The following is a 14,738-nucleotide window of genomic DNA, read 5'->3' as shown; positions in this document are numbered from 1 at the left end:
CATGTTGTCTATGACCAGTTTTCACCTTGATAATCATAGGCTGTATATGTTATATGGCGCCCTCTTATGACAAGCTTTATACAAACAGGCATGCAACTTTTCCTCGGATCCACTGATTACCTTGCTTTTTACTTCTCATGAATGCCATTACAAATTGAAAAATACTGTACAAAGTCTTGCGTGGTTTGGAGTTCCTCGTTTTTTTCCCTCAAAATTCCCAGTTGCATGCCTGTACTGGTACATAATGTATTGTTTAGTCACAGTTCATTCACTTTTTCACAGTTTTTCTGTTTTAGTTACATTTTCAGATATACAGATTTACATTTCACGATGTACAGCCGGTTTACGAGACTATCCAAGGGCCTTGTAATCAAAACGAGACTAGACAATAACACAACATTGAAAAAGGCCCCTTACTTTCCCATAAGTGCTGGTGAAAAAGAATCAACTAAGCATTAGCAAACGTTCTGATGTTTCAACAAAGAAGTCATGTACCAGGGTATATATTATTTTTTGCAATTAACTCTTTATTCATAAAATGAGGTGGCATTTAAATTTGAGTCGCGAAAGCGTTTTCTGAAGTGCCATTGTACCCGTCATTAAGCTGTGGTCAAATTATGCATAATGGGTCATTCACTGCGATGCAATGTACACACTCCGCATTGCCGTCCCCTGTCACGGAGCGTGTCCGCTATGCAATTAAGCGTAATCACTCCGCACTGCCAAGACGTACAAGTGGCGTAACACGAGCCCCCCAGATACACTTGAAGATGTGTCATTGTCCGAGGACAAAAGGGTTCCCTTCCTAATGTTGAGCAAACACCTGGAGATCGCGTTTCTTGGTGCGGGGACTCTCGGTCGAGGAAACGGGGAGCATTTGTTGAAGAAGGATGGCCCGATGATGCTCAAGAGTTTGTTGATGTTCTTGTACATGTAGTGGGGAATAACTATAGGTTTAGCGTAGAAAGCTATTGTGATGACTATGCACACTAAATACTTTGTGGAAATGTCGGGAGAAATGGGATTTTACATAGTGTATGTACATGTACCGGTACCTCAGAATTTTTTTTCTTGAATTGAGAGCAAGAAGAATAATTTTGCATTCCAAGCAAAAATTACAGCCTTGTTGAAAACAAAGATGACATGTACATGTACAGTACGTATGCATATCAGGATTGGCGAATTTGGATTAGTGAAAGCAGTTATAGTGATGGCTTTGTTGAATACATTGACGTGATTTGAGTTGTGTGGTGACTGCTGTAGTAGCGTCAGTGTTCTGCAAGGAAACATAGAGGGCAGCAGAGTAGCTTCTTAACCTTTGGTGGCAATCACAGACGACGATGATATGCCAGGCGTTCCAGTTTGAGAATAACATCAGACACTGGCAAATGAGTGCACTGTGACTGTCACCCACATATTCTTATGTTTTATAATGGATCAGGAACTGCGTGCGTGACTCTCCAGTCTACTCTTGGTCAGTGCTCATGTTAGGGATTCTGGCAGATAATCTCGATGGCAGCGTGTGCGCCTTCATTGTCTGTCTGTGATTCATTTACATACATGATTGTGAGGTGGCTGTATAATTTGCCAGTCTCCAGAATGTTGTAATTCTGGAATTTTTTTAAAAACCCTATTGGGTCTTATTGTCCTCAAATTAAGATACATCGTACTAGGAAGGATTACAAATTGAACTTATGTATCGTTTGTAACCGGACAAGTGAAAAATTAAAAAAGTAACACAGTTGTGACATGCTTTTGTTTCCTTTGTTGCCAACTTTTTCAAGGTGATTTTTGTTTTATCTCAAAACATGTCAAATTCACGATAAATTCATCTCAGGGTGTTTTTTCCCCTTTGTGGTCAAACTGAGGACAGCTTCATAAACAGGAATTTAGCGGACACCTTTGAAGTGTGCTAACAATGCAATAAATTTAATCATGTCTGGATTACGCTGTTTTTTTGGCCTGAGCAATGCAAATACAAGAGTGCATTGATGGGGCTAATAAGGCTATTAGTTGCCTGGCATGGTGTGGGGTTGTCAGTGTTGTTTGCGCTGTATGTATGGGATGTAAGGTCATTGACCTCAGTGCTCAGGTCCAGTCTGTTAATGCAAGTGTATCCTGGGCTATTTGCATAGCGCTGCTTAACAGTAAGCAGAAAGTTTGTGCTTACCACATGTACATCTATAGAAGAATATTGTGCTAATAATTGTAAGCACTATTTCATGGTCTGGATGTGCTGATAATTGCGCATGCATGGAGAATACTATTGTTACATCACAACTTAATATGCAACTTTTTACCCTGAGATAAATGTGCCTTACTGCGTACGGTCTCCATGAAATACAATGTAGACGGAGGCTCTAGAGTGTTAGCAAATAAAACATGCTCAGCAGCACTATGAAGTTGGCCCAGGTTTGTATTTTTAAAGGTTTTTTTTTTGGGGGGGGGGGATCAAATCAACCGGAAAAGTAGTCATTTTGTAATCAAAAATGCAGAAAAGGCTCCACATTTGACTGGAGCTTGGATTAGGAAGAAAAGTATAAAACTCTTGTTGTCATTCTGATCAACTTCAGAGGGGTAATTACAGATTTCAAAAAGTCAAGATGGAGCAGTAAATATCAGTAACATTTACAATGTAAAATGGTTAAAGTGAAGAACACAGCAGAAAGCATCAAAGTGAACTCGTTGCATTTCAATTTTTCAAAACCATCAGGAGCGAAGTATCTTACTTTCTGAAGTCTATCAAGTGTCCCTGTCTGAGCAGAGGGTACGTTTTCTGGATGAGTTAGGCACGTTATTGATATACTGCCAACGTGAATTTAATCACACTAAAAGAAATAAGCGTAAGCTCCCACTGCCCACAATCTCAGGAAAAGCTTACCACCTGTTCCTAGAGTGGAGGCTCGTTAGCTCTAACTGCCCTGTCAGAAAATATTAGGAACCCGGGGATTATGACTGACATACTGTACACCCTCAGGACATTATCAAGGACTGTATCAGTGCATATACATGGGACGTGGAACATTTTCTTGGTTTTTAGCCCCTTCCCCCCTTTTTCTTTTAGTCCTTCGTTCATCATCATCATATTATTATTTATAACACCTCACCCACAGATTCTGTGTCTTGATTGGCCGACCGAGAGCGAGTCACATTGTACCTTCTTTTTTGGCTATTTTTTTCAGTGCACGGCCAAAAGTACTATACCCGTAGCAACCAAAGTACTATACCATTAGCAACCAAAGTACTATACCATGGCGCGGTATTTGTCTGCAAATGCATGCTGGTGTGCACATTGAGCATTGCGCGTAGCGCGTATTGTTCCCAAGAGAGTGCAGCACAGAGTTGGGTTCAAACATTTCGTGAAGGGGTGGTTTGGAAGAGAGAAATACATTTCCCACCAATTTTGTATTGAAATTGAATTTTATTTTAATTGTGGTCAGATTTAAATAATTTAAAATATTAAAACCAAGCAGAATATGTGGGTGAAGTGTTATAAAACAAATATTGACTGCTTTATCTTGTGGTGAAGTAAAACTAGCCTCCCGGGAGTCTAGTTGTACTACACCACTCGAAGCATTCAATATTTGTATAATATGTCGCATGTGTTGAACTATGGTTGAGCAATAGCAGTTGGAAAGTTGCCATGTTATCCCATTAGTCCCTGTACTGCTCCGAAGCGCCCTGCTTGTTACTCCTTATACCGTCTCAAACCGCCCCAGCACTCCAAGTTTTTATGAAATCATCAGGAGAAGATACAATGTAATATGATACACATGGTGAATGTTTGTGAGTGCAATGGTAAGAATAATTTCATGAGGTGACAGCTGTTCCACTGAGCGGAATGGAACAGTCCATCTGTCACCAAAATTATTCTTTCCATTGCACGAATGTGAAAACATTCATTGTTTTATACAACACCTGAATAAATCCTCGTCATCTGATTGGCCAGAGCCGGTAAAAGTGTGACTGTGCAATAGAAGTTCCATTTACTGTAGAATGAAACTTCTATTTTTGCTGTGCGGCCGCGCCTTCTGTTGGGACCAATAATTCAATGGCACGTGATCAATGACCGACCAATCAGATGACAGGGATTTATTCAGGCATTGTATAAAATGTAATACAAGTGTTAAGGGGTGGTAAAAAGCTGGGTTCCCTATCAGGGGTTGGACAGGAGCAGAATGAATATGCTTTAAGAAAAAAATGTGGCATTTCTGTTCACTTCAGTAACTACAGAATGGATATTGTACAGGTAGACTGCCAGAAAAAGTGAAGGGAGCCCTCTTGTGGTTTGTGTGCTGCAATTGGATGTATTTTGCCATTCCCATCTTCATGGTGGCAGATGCGCAGCTGCTGTGGACGAGACTGAATTTTTGTTTAGGGGGAACAAGGAGGAGTACTAGCCTTCTAAGGGGGGGGGGTGGGGGCTTCAAAACAGTGTGGTCATGGACTTTCTTGTTTATTTGTGGCAATTTCCCTTTTCCATTCGTTCATTTTTTTTGGGGGGGGGGGGACTGAGGGTACTTGAATCTACATGTATGGTGGGGCAAAATCACCCTAGCTCTTCTGTATATTGTACAGGTACATAATGTATCAACTTTTCCATTGTTCATGCAAAGTTTTGTGAATAATTATGTGTATTTGCATAACAAAATGTACATATTGTGATACATTTGTCTGATAAGTATCTTCCATTTGCAGAAAAACATTTATGTTCTAAACATTTATCTCCAGACTTTTAAAAATTTCTCTCTTTTTCATGCCCACTTTAATAGTTGGAAGCAAACTTAACAAAACAAAAAACATACCCTCTCCCCCAAAAAGAAAGGAGGGGGTCAAACGTTCATGCACACTTTTACAAAGTTCTTATGATAAAAATAACATCTGGAGAAGTATGAACCAGAAATTAGGACAACTTTTCATTGTCAGTGCCAGTGGCTGGCTGGTGTACTGGCCGTGAAAACAGATGGATTATCACCCCCCAAAAGAGGTCAGTGTCTTTGTAGTTTTGGTAGGTCTACAAATCAACTACTTAAACAAAAATCTGGGAGGCTGAGATGATTAGTGTCCCTGTCCCATCTCCCCACCTCCTGCCATAAGTCATGTGCCATTGAAGTAGCCGGCCCAGAGCACCAGTCTTCCCTGGTTCCCCAGCTGTTAGGGTCATCCCCTAATATTCCCATAGGCACCAATGATAAATGCCTCCACTTACAAAAAACCTGGGAATTGTTGGAGGGGGGTGGGAGGGGGGGGGGGGGGGGGGTGATACCCGGGAACTCTCACAGGCAATCAAGACATACATGAACATCAAAATAAAGCTTGCACCCCCTTTCACTTCTTTTTTATGTTTTTGGAGCTTAACTGAAGACTTTTAAAATGATTTTCCCTGCCGCCGATAATGATCACCTCTATTAAAAGCAGCCCTGAATCCCATCGCGATTTAAAAAAAAATGAATCTATTGGAAAATAAAGGGGTGTTAACCAGGTTTTTGGATGTTTACTGATGCTTATGGGTCATCATCTAAAGATTATCCCTCCTAAAAAGCAGCCCTGAATCCACTCAACATTTTGGAAAATGATCCCCCACTCCAGTCCACTGCAAAATAGAGTGACTTCTGTGTGCAATTTCATCCCAACTTTCACCAAAATACACTTCAAAGACCGCCCGGCGCTGGAACCCTTCATTTCTACCAACCCTCAGTGCAGGGGCCACAAAACCCTCTGCTTAGAGAAAAAAAATGATAGTATACAAAGCATGATGTGTTTTGGGCCTATATGTACAGTATACTGGGTCTGCAACCCTGGGATCATCTTGCGATGCCTTGTTGTCAGACCAGGGGACTGTTATGCCTCATTTCTCAGTTCCAACTTTCCAGAAAATGCCCTATCTTTGCCCCTACATCTTGTCGCCCAGAGGCTGTGGTGGGTTCAAGGACTTCATTGGAATCTCTCTAGAGGACTCCTCAGTGTAAACACAGTTTGGGAATGGACCACTGGTATCCTGCTCATGCAACCAGTTAGCAGTCTTCCAAGATGGAGGGAGTTTGCAAAACCCGCATCTGCGGAGAGTGTTATCCAGTGAATCTGAAAATTGGTCATAGTCTTTTGCAGTGTCTGTCGTGCACTGTAACTCCGATCCGGGCACATGATCACTGGTCACCCACGAGGCCCCCTTCAATGGAGAACTCTTCTGCATGCTGTTGCATAAAAGCAACTGCCCCGTGGCGGATTATCTGAACAATAGCTAGCACAATGCTGTCACCATTGAAGAGGGCCTCCGTGATAGAATTGACATCGTGCCGGGATTGATCTGTTAATGTTATGAATCGGCGTGCTTGTGAGTGTCAGATGATAGACGCTCTACTGTTTTTTGCTTCTAAGGCAAAGCTCCCATGAACTGTGGTAGCTGAAATGTCAACTAGATTTGAGATTGGTATTTTAGAAGTGGACGTTCGGGACTCTACTCATGCAAACATTAACGTTATTCCCCTGTACATGAAACTCATTGAAATGAAATTTTGCCCAAGGAAGGACCGGAATGGGGGGGGGGGGGGGGGAGAATGAGTTACTTTGAATCCCAATGGCACACATTCTATGGTTTGAAGAGGCCCACGAACACTTCAACAAATTGGACGAGAGACTTCTACTCTGAAAGTAATGTTATCCCACCTTGTACGAGAGAAGTGCACCACACTTGCTGAAATGAGATTTTGCCGTCAGAGTGTCCAGCCAGATGGGGCAAAATAAGTTACTGTATTTCCCACCGGCGCACATGTTGTGGTCTGAAGGAGGCCCAGTAAGTGACGCGGGTATACAGCGAAAAACTGTAATTCCACTGCACGCGGGTGTTTTCACCTGCGCGTCGGAGTTGCGTTTTAATTGGGATGGGAAACAATCCAATAAGGTTTGTCGTCGGCTGTGTCAACGTGGCCCGGGGCATTGTGGGTGCAAATCGACAGGAGGAGAAGTAGAGAGAGAGGAGTGTTCGTGGCGGAGATCCGATGACGCCATGATGCTCGGGTTGGGCTTGATATCTGTACCAATAAGATGTCCGGGGAGACAGGTGGTGAAGAGTGTTTGAAGCCCCATGTGAACATCATCTTATTTGAAAAGGGGGCTTTGGCTGAGAAGTTATCGCCTACGGGCAAAACAGGGAGAGAGAGAGAGAGAAGTAGCTTCAGATTGTGGCCAAGTTGGTTCCCACTATGTAATTTGACTTCTCAACACTTTGCTGAATTACACATTTAATGTAATATTGTTATTTTTTATTTATTATGAATTTATTTATAGTAATGAAACCAAGGATTCCTCAAAAGTGCCCCAGGCAATGTGATGTGTAGCTTGCAAGCGTGGAAGAAACCTGTAGAGAGAAGACAATTTATTATTGAATTCTTATTTTAACTGGGTAGCCCATTTAGTGGAATCCAGTGGTCTCCCATGGGGCCCAGTAAAGAGAAAACAATGTGAAGAAATTACAGTTTTAGAGTTGGGGGGGACCCCCAGAAGAATATGCTGAGGGGGAAAACCGAGGGAATCAGGCAGGGACTGAAAAGCCAATCCACATGATGGCCTAGGCGGGAATCGAACCCGGGTCACAGTGGTGGAAGGCGAGGAAAGTACTGCTATGCTGAGGAGACTCCCCAATGAAGTAATTTCAGGTTGAGCGGTGCGAGGAAAAACCCAGAATAATCAGCAGAATTATTCAGGGAATCAGGTTAAGGGACTGAAAAGCCAATCCACATGTGGACCAGGGCAGGAATCGAACCCGGGCCATAAAGGTGGAAGGTGGGGCAAGGACCACTGCACCTGAACCTCACTCTGTCTAGGAATCTTTGACTGTCTCTGGCAAGAAGTTGAGTTACGGGAAAGGGACACTGTCTGTTTCTGATGGCAAAGTTAATTCATGTTACCTTGCTAAGATTCCAACTCTAGTCTCTAAGATCCTAGTCTCGGTTCAAGTTGAGAAAACCTGATTAACCCAGTGCCTGTAGGAGCAGGTGGCAACCTTAACATGCGGAGAAACTTTCAACTATGATACTTGAGAAATATGTCCAGCTAGGCAAATAACAATTTGCATAAGTAGGAGTTCTTGCATGATGGTCATTCATGTGACGATGCATTGCCTGTTACTTGCGGCAGAACAGTTTTTTTTCTGCTCAGAAACTTGTCAATATGTATACATAGTCAATGTAGATTTTCCAATCTGTTTCTCTCGTTGCAAGGTTATTTTGTGTTTGAATAATCATGCTTGGGTCCTCAAGAACAAATGATTTCGATGTCAGTCAGCGCATCACAACTATAATTGAATCAGCCGGTTCCCAATAGCATGCAGGGATACCGGTCTGTTTGTTCACCTTGTTGTCGCACCCACTTGTCATCATACTCACTTCCTTTGTACACTGTGTAATTAAATGACAGTACAAGGTCAGCATATAATCTTCTCTTTGTGTCAGTTTAACTGTTTAATATCAGCAAACTCAATTTTCAAGTGAAGCATGATTTTGGTGTTCATACTGAATGGCCCGGTGGATATCACTCTTTAAAGTTGCTCTCGATCCCAAAGCTATTTTGTTAAAATTCAACCCCAGAAGATAAATTTGGTTTTGAATTAGTGTTTTTCTTGCGATACAAAGGTTACTCACTCTTAAATGAGACATTGAGTGATAAATTCGCCACTTTTAGTCATTGAATAAATTACTTTGCATGCTTCAAAATATTTGTGTGCAGCCTGAAAATAATTTACGCGTATTTCTTGTTTGTTATGGTCGGAAAAGCAACTGAACATAAAGCAGATTTTCAGAGGGTTGAATACGTCCATAAGAGAGTATTACTTTATTCTGTTGAAATAAAACATACAAATAGAAATTGACTAGGAGAAGAAAAAAAATTAGTGGAAAAAATAAATTTGTTGAAGAGAATGCATAGAGCAACCTTTATTGCGACCTTTTGTATATGGCACCACATTCATGCACATGTACATATATGGTATACCCTTTTAATATTTTGGTGGGTGTGGAGAATTGAGGTGTATCCGAGAATTTTCTTTACCTTAGGCCTCAACTCATAAGGTTCAGCACCTGTTATCCAATTAACTAATTCAGGCCAAACCCAACCATTTTCACCTTGGTGAGAGGGGTGTAGTAGCATGGGTTGGTTTACCATGGTTAACCACAGATTCTTGCTCCTCCATACACCAATCAGGGAGGGAACTATTGAATTCCTGAGGATCAGGGACCTATGTACATATATTGTATCCCATAGTTTTTGTTTTGATAACACCTCTCCCATAGATTCTGTTTCTTGATAGGCCTTGGGGAACTGAACACTTCAGGAGGATGGGTTTACTACGCCACTCTAAGCAGGCAATATTTGTATACCACACAATTTCACCGCCTGAAGAAGAATGCACAGTTGAAGGCATAAAGGATCATTACGTTTGTTTTCCAGTAATTACACCATTCAAAATCCAAAGAAGAATGTTCTAAACCTAACCTGTTGAAGTTTCAGCACTTGGTTTTTTTCCAAAAAAAAAGTCAACAGACTGATTGTTGGAAATCACCCACATATCTCGGCTTCTTCAAAATGACAGCAAGCCAGAAGGAAAAATTTCATGGGAGTTTAGTACCAGTACGATCTTTAATCCAAGCAAGCTTTTTGAAAATAATTTGATACCGGTAGGTTAATTTCGGGATAAGTGCACACGATCCTATAGGCCTTTCACTTTGCAATATGGAACTTCATTGTAAATTTATAATAAATAGGAGTTTGTAATGACTTGAAAATCTTGACTTATAATAATACAAGCTGGTTTACCCGATCATAGATCGGGTAGGGCGTAGTGTTGGGGATGAAAATGTGGGGAGTTAAATGTAAATGGGGGATATAGTTGGTGAGACATGCAGTTAAAGAATATCAATTTCTGTGGTGTGATCTGAGGCAATTTCTGATCACTAAAACCAATTTGAGCAAAAGATCATCTGTGAAAGTTTTGAGTTTTGACTGGTAATTGAATCAGCTACATGTATTCTGAGCAATAGAATCATTATTGTAGGCTACAATATTTTTATTCGGGGAAGAAAAAGTGTGGGGGGGGGGGAGACCAAACAATGTCCCCCCTCAAAATGTGGGTGTGTGTGTGTGTGTGGGGGGGGGGGGGGTTCCCCTGTCCCCCGTCGATTTACGCACATGATAATTATGTACCATGGCAACTGTCTGTAAATGTTGCCGTTGGTCTGTTAAATTGGCTTTTTGTGAGGCAGTCGCATTTGGAAAAGGAAGATCATCTTTTAAACATCATTTTCGAGTTTGGTGTCATTGAATCAGCTATTCTGAGTAATGGAATCATTATACATGTAGTAGCTACAATTTTTATTCGGGGAAGAAAAGTGGGGGGGGGGGACCAAAAAAGTCTCCACCGCTTTAAAATGGGGGGGGGGGGGGTGGAGGGGTTCCCCGTCCCCCACCGATTGACGCCCATGATAATTATGTACCATGGCAACAGTCTGTAAATGTTCCCTTTGGTCTGTTAAATTGGCATTTTGTGAGGCAGTGGCATTTGTGAGAAAACGTACTTGAAAGGCTTGCCGTAGTACACAGGCGAAGGCTGATTAAGAAGGTCATAATTAAGTTTCAGTATATTGGACTCTTCAACAAACGTAAACTTGAACGTCTTACAATTTGCGAGACTGTCTGCGAGGAACTTGTCGAGTCAACTGTTATTCAACTTGGGTCAACCATCTATATAAGAGCAAATTTTACTCGGCCTCCGAGAAATGTTTGCTCCTGAAACGATCTGAGACCGCGGTCTTTCGCGACGCCAAAATCGCTGCACGTCCGTGGAAAAATGTAGAGGGTGTCTTCCGCCGGATCGGACACATTTTCGTTGATTTTTTGTGTGACTGCGTTTCAGATCGCGATGTTTGAAGCAATGCATCGATCCTTCGTTGATCCCAGACAGGCCCCCGAAATTATAACGCAACACTGTGGCGGGCAGCGAACTCACAACGCTCAGCCTTGGTGGAAGCATGGAGCTGTATTAACACACGATGGAAGCAACAGAGCACTATACACGTCACTCACATGCTTGTGCTTCAAATCATGCAAATAGCGAGCACCGTAGACCCAACCTCGTTTCCAGGGTGTGGAGCAGGCTGCAGTACGCGTTGCCATCGACAGTTTTGCATAGCCCGGATATGCTACGCAGTGTAGACTTTCGATTGGTCAGACCGCGCAAGGCATACTTAATGTGTAGTCCTTCTGAGTATTCGTTGCACTCGGCGCAGGGGCGGCAAGCGAAGCATATGAAAGAATAGGGGCACTCGGTGGCCACGCACCATGGAGAAAAAATATTTCACCAAGGTCACCCCATATCACAATTTGGTGAACGCTTTGGCAGTACGGCTGAGTAGAACACGTAAACGAAACCCCTACGTTGACCTCGCTGACCTCGCACAGTCTAGACATGCAGAAAAGCAAGCACAGGGGGCGGCCAGGCAGTCAACGTGAAAGCGCACACGACGGAAAATTCCTGTGCAAAATGCTGTCACGAAAAATAGACGAAAAGGATCGCCGGTCCGTACGGGAAAATCAGGACGACCCGAAGTGTCCGACCCGGCGGAAGACACCCTCCGTATTTTTCCACGGACGTGGAGCGATTTTGGCGCCGCGGGAGCCCGCGGTCTCGGATCCTTTCATGAGCAAACATCGTCTCGGAGGCCGAGTTAAACTCTCTCTTATATATATAGATACAAAGGTCCAAAATTGCCAAAGCACCGTGTCAAAAGAGAGGCTCACTTTGGTTGAAACCAAACTAGCATTTGTCAAATATTTATTCGGAAATCCTACATCATGTCCATTTTCTAAAGAAAGCTATTTTGATCAATAAATGCATGCAAATCTAAATAAATATAATTTTTATTTTTATAGAAAATGATTAGCAAAATTTCAAGAAAAAAAGTTACTGATGAGTCTAGGAAATTACTGGAACCTTTATATTTTTCATCTACATTAAAGAAACACTTCATGAAGATGAGTAATGTTGTTGCAGTATTCCAAAGTAATTGAAATTTATTAATTTACAGGGAAAAAAAAAATAACCTAAGGGTACAGCCTATCATTTGAAACGAACATCTTCGAAACATCACTTTATTGCATAAACTGTTCTACTGCATGCACCATAGGAAGTCACACGCACGTTCAGTTCATATTCAAAGCCTGTTGTTTTTCTTTCAAAGAAATAATCAAATTATTTTTTCTTGCCGTGAAAACGGAAAACACGAAGATTGGCTGTTTTCTTCAGCATGCCGTGCGTAATTGATTTTTTTTAGCAGGCACCATTGTGGTATTTTCAGTCATCCCTTCTGACATCACTGAAAATACATCCAAAATTAGCTCTTCAAAAGGTAGAGTGCTGAGGAAGCTTACAACGAGCGATTTCTAAGATGAGTTGTTTGCTTTGAATTTTTCAGCGTGAATCTTCTTCCGAATTGTTGTGAACTATGTAGCTCCTCTATGACTAAAAAAGAAAATGCACTTGAACAAAAGGAGTTCAAGGTAATATCTTGGAGCAAAAATAACTACCAGTACATTCACTGCACCAGAGAAAATGTAATTAAATTGTGGCCCATTTGTATGTACTATAGTCATGCAAAGAATATCTTAAAAAGAAATTTAAAAAAATGGTAGAAAATGGTCGATTTTAAATAAGGGAATAAATGGGTGCATGGGAGGTGTTACACACTACATACAAGAATGGTTGGAGTCTGGAATGCTGATAATTATCCGAGCTGCAGGCTTTTTGGTAAAAAAAAAAATCACAAGTTTTCGGTCCAAAAGTCAAAACATGTCAAAAATATCAAATTTCCAATGATTTTGTTCAACAATTTTACTTCGCGTTTTATACGAAACTGTCAAAACACCCCTTTATGTATAACGGAGTGTCCAGCTCGTGAGTAACGTAAACAACTCCTTTATGGAGATTGGTTTTTCCAGCATCTATGAATACACCAAACTTTAAACAGGTCGGTGTTACAATATTTGCCATAAAATACTACCCCCCCCCCCACCCAATCCAGCTAATATTTCTGAAAATTTCAGCAAAAGCAAATGTTGTATATTACCTTTAAACCTCATATGCTCAATTTTAGTTTCTATGCACAACTGAGCTGAAGTGACTCATTTTATGTATTGCTGCTCATTTCTGTGCAGTGCCTGTTAAAAGAACAAAGCTACATCCATTGTACTTTACTGCTAGCCATTAACTTCGGCCTGGCAGACTGCTAGGAACTGAGTTCAAGTACCAGCACAATTTTGTACTTTTTTAATTGCCAATTATCATTCAAGCGAAATATTAAAATGAACACACGGGGATAGCTACTGGAGAAATGCATGTATTGTGCTTACTGCCCAAATAAATTAAACAAAATAGACCTTAAATAAAAAGTCTGTCATATATTCATATATTTCTAGAGAATTTTAGACTTTAGTTAATGTTTATATTGCTTGAGAATATTGTGCACATAGGATATAAATATTCTTTTGTGCACATTTCATGCATGGCTTCATTGTGAATGGCCAGTGTTTTGTGTATTTTGGCATATCTATCCTTAGTTTTAGATTAGTTTCTCAGTAAAAGCCCATGAGTACACTGATCAATAGGTGGTACTTTCTAGCAATATGTTTTGTGTATCCATTACCATGGATACCATAATAGTAATGAAACCACAGTAGGTTTTCTACTGTACATTCTAATTACAGTATATCCCATGAAATAACCCTTCTGATATTTAAGCAGTTACAGACAATCAGAATTTCCATCCACTTCCCCTGCTATACTTTTAACACAGGCTAGTCAAAAGCAGTCGGATCATAAGTCAAGCAAGCACTGTGACTAGTCAAACTCAGTCAACAGACCATGAACAGACAAAGCAGGCAAGTTGTGGGCACAGCTGGCTCATCAGTTACCCACAGTCAAAGCATAGCTGTATCAAAATACATGGGCAGTCACGGCCAGTCAATCCTGCTTTATGTGAATTCTTAACTGTTGAAAACAGTCACTTGTCTGATTTTGACTGAAAGGACTACTTGGCATAGAATGTATGTTTGCATAGGAGGGTTAAAGTCCAGAACATACTCGTGAATGCGAAGTGAATTTGACGTCATGAAACAGTCGCTACAAAATTTGCCCGATTGGATTTGTGTTCAGCTAGTGTGAACTCGCAGTGCCAAAACTTGACTGTGAAGTCACAAAGTCGCATTCGCTTTGGTGCCGAGTATGAACCTACAGCCTTAAGTAAAAAATTTCTCGTAAATGAGGTGATCACCGGTGTGCTCTTGATATCCCATGGTGCACATTTAGGGACCAGTGAGCAATCAAATCAACGATAGCTCCATTTCCAGCGATGACCGTCAGCCTTTTTTGAAGAAAAAAAAAAGGATCGATTCCTCAACCTCAATTTGTTGGGTGAAGCGTGGACGCTGGGTCTAAGTGGGCTTGCTAGCTCAGCTCTGTGGTAATGGGCTTGGAGTTGCATATGATCCAGTGGCGTGCATTTTAATTTAGTAGATCCGATGTTTAAAAAAAAAACCAAGAAACATTACTCATCCTTTGGCTGTGGCCTTGACTTTTTTTGTTTCCATTTTCTCTTGGATTTGGCCTTGGAAGCTGTCTCCTGCATTACCTAAGCTGTCATCAATTTAATAAGAGATTATCGGTCTTTGTGTGGATGTGTTGGGCGTTGGAA

Source organism: Patiria miniata, unplaced genomic scaffold (genome assembly GCF_015706575.1).
Source record: "Patiria miniata isolate m_02_andy unplaced genomic scaffold, ASM1570657v1 HiC_scaffold_2, whole genome shotgun sequence".
Lineage (NCBI taxonomy): Eukaryota > Metazoa > Echinodermata > Asteroidea > Valvatida > Asterinidae > Patiria > Patiria miniata.
The sequence above is the reverse complement of the archived record's forward strand: the minus strand, read 5'-3'. Positions refer to the sequence as shown.